At 33.0% G+C, this 2,730-nt stretch overlaps 1 protein-coding gene across 1 annotated transcript in view; it reads left to right on the top strand.

Annotated features, from left to right (window-relative positions):
- Positions 1–2,730, top strand: part of LOC106110454 (F-box/LRR-repeat protein 14) — an 11,254-nt gene that overhangs the window by 5,602 nt on the left and 2,922 nt on the right. The window lies entirely within an intron of this gene.

Raw genomic sequence — 2,730 nt, 5'->3', positions numbered from 1 at the left:
CCCCCCCCCCTGGATCCTATGTATTTTATATACTTATTGTTATTTTAAGACAACGCAATATATAATACTCTATTATGCAATCATGGCTCACTTCGAAATGTAAAGAAAAAAACAAGTTCTTTTTTCCACAAGCAACTTAAAATTAAATTAACGCATTTTATATTTTTAATTGCAGTGGGAAAAACTCGAAAAGTATCTACAATTAATGGTTGCTTCATAATGCCTGGTTTGCGTTATCCCAGTCCAGTGTAAATCAGCGCTGGATTGCAATTGGAAATATATAAAGAAGCACTGGAATTGTGCGGTTTTACATTTTTCTTATTCCAGTCTAACGCTGATTTAGATCTCTGGACTGGAATAATATAAACCGTAATTAACCATTAAGATATATCAGATAAGAAATACTATGTAATTATAACTGCATAGGTTTACTTGCGGGAAGCGGTTGTAAATAAAACGAGTACTTTATCTCGTATCTTGATAAGAGATTTTAATTAAATGTGTTCTACTTGCTCATTGCATTTGTTTTTAATTAATGTTAAATATTGTTCTACTGTACTATAAGAGAAAAGATATCGTTAGACGAAACTGCAAAATTATTATTACATTTGGTACCTTTGAAAAATCAATCAGGAATATTTTTATTTTAAAACATAGCAAATTCATTAAGTTTAAATCAATGACATCTAGTGATAAAGAATGAAAATTCTTGAAGAACGTTTTCGAACTTGTAAACTATTCGACACTAGATGGCGCTAAAATATAAATCTATTGTAGAAATTTCAAAAACTTTAATAAATCTAGTCACGGACAGATGGCGCTGTTGAAGTTCATAAACGTAAAAATTACCGACAAAATAAATTAGATTTATTCAAAAGGAATTATTTATTTATTTAGAATTTCACCACTGGCTTTTTACATTTTTTGCTATTAATTAAATAAAGCATTGTTATTACTATTACATAGTTTCTACTGATTCGGTTTTTATATAGCATTACGGTGTTTTCGAGTCGAGTTCCCTTTTTTTTCTTCCGTCAGGTCTGAGCCTGTCAGCCGGTTACGCATGGTTTTTTTTCTTTTTCTTCGCCTACCTGAGGCCATATGTTACACCGGCCAAGACTTGATATTCTGAACTTTAGTAAATACAAGTTTTTATCAAACTCCACATCCTGCTTAATTTTAGATTTTTTAGAGATTTTTCATCTGACAAATATTGTCAGGTTAAACTAAAGGGTAGCAGTCGAATATTAACGCAAATAGGTCCTTTCACTTTTTTTTTAAATTACGACTTTCACAGACAAGTTTGATAATAATCGTTTAAAATCTTTGAGAAACTATCGGAGTATAAAACTAACCTCCACATTTCTAGGACATGTTACACTTTTAAGATAATAAAAAAAAATCCGCGGTTAAAATAATACATGGATCTTGTATCTAACAATCTAGACATACAATAAAACTTCATTCAAATTGTGTGAATTGTTTATGGTCGTTCAGTTCATTCACCCCGGTATTATCACTGGCTGACGGGAAACACGCTTTTTTGATCAAGATTAAAAATGTCAGCTGTCATAAAAAAACACGCAAATAAATAAGATTTGAATTTTAAAAAAGGAACGTCAGTTCGGAATTTAAAAACGGCACGTCAAATTCTATACAGAATTGCACAGCTTTCGCATCTGTGTAATTATCACACACAAAGAAGCTAGCTTGTAATTAGCGTACCTACATTGTTTAAGCTAATATCATTAACAACTATTAAATATATACATTACTGTAATGAAATAAAAAATGCATTTCACTTTAAAGTAGCAAAATTTTAGGTACATTGAAATCCAGAATTTGCTACAAGATTTTCCGTGTTGTAAGACTGAACGCAACTGCTTGTACCTACGAAGTAATGAACCAAGAAGTTATTAATGTATTTAATAAAAAATTAAAAAAGATAAAGTTTCGCATCGTATTCAAACTGGCTGGCAAGACGCGATTGAATTCGAATATCATATTTGGAACGCTCGTAACCGGTTGCCCTTGTAATAGTTGGCCGATGTTATCATACGACCAGGTATTTTGACCTATGTCACATCGCCAGACGTTCTTTATTCGAAAGCATTAAAGTCGTACAATGGAGTTTTGCGGTCCATCTTAAGTTGGTCATAAGTCGTCGGCAAGTGCAGCGCGAACGAAAATATACGACGCGCCGAGTTGTTTTGCTGCCTTATCACTGGGGTCAAAGATTAACATCTTTACGAGTACTTCGTGAGGACATTAGGTATAAAACTATTTTGTTTGTAAAGACAGTAAATCTTTTAGTGAATGGAGTGTTACTTCATTTGGTTAAAACAAAGACATGAGAAAATAATGTCTAGGAGATTTTTCCCTTAAAATGGAAATGGAAAGAGACAAATTTAAGGAATTCGATTTTAAGGAATTTCTAATGGTTCTCTTTGTAATATGGCACAGCGGTAGAAAAACTTAAATGTTTAGAATACAACTTTTGTCTTGTATTTAAATAATATTGTAATGTGTTGTAAGTTTTGGCCGGGTTTACACACGCACACAGACACACAGTAACTATGCAATACTTATTACAAAAAGTAGTAAATTAAATTGAAAATCGAATAAAGTATACTTGACGGGTTAGTCTATGTAGTGGGTGTAGAGGGGAGCGCGGGGAGCGCGGGGCGAGGGCGGGCTCTCGGGCCGCCAACTTAAAAATGCCGCCGCAGA

This window comes from Papilio polytes, unplaced genomic scaffold, assembly GCF_000836215.1.
Source record: "Papilio polytes unplaced genomic scaffold, Ppol_1.0 DF824225.1, whole genome shotgun sequence".
NCBI lineage: Eukaryota > Metazoa > Arthropoda > Insecta > Lepidoptera > Papilionidae > Papilio > Papilio polytes.
The sequence above is the reverse complement of the archived record's forward strand: the minus strand, read 5'-3'. Positions and strand labels throughout refer to the sequence as shown.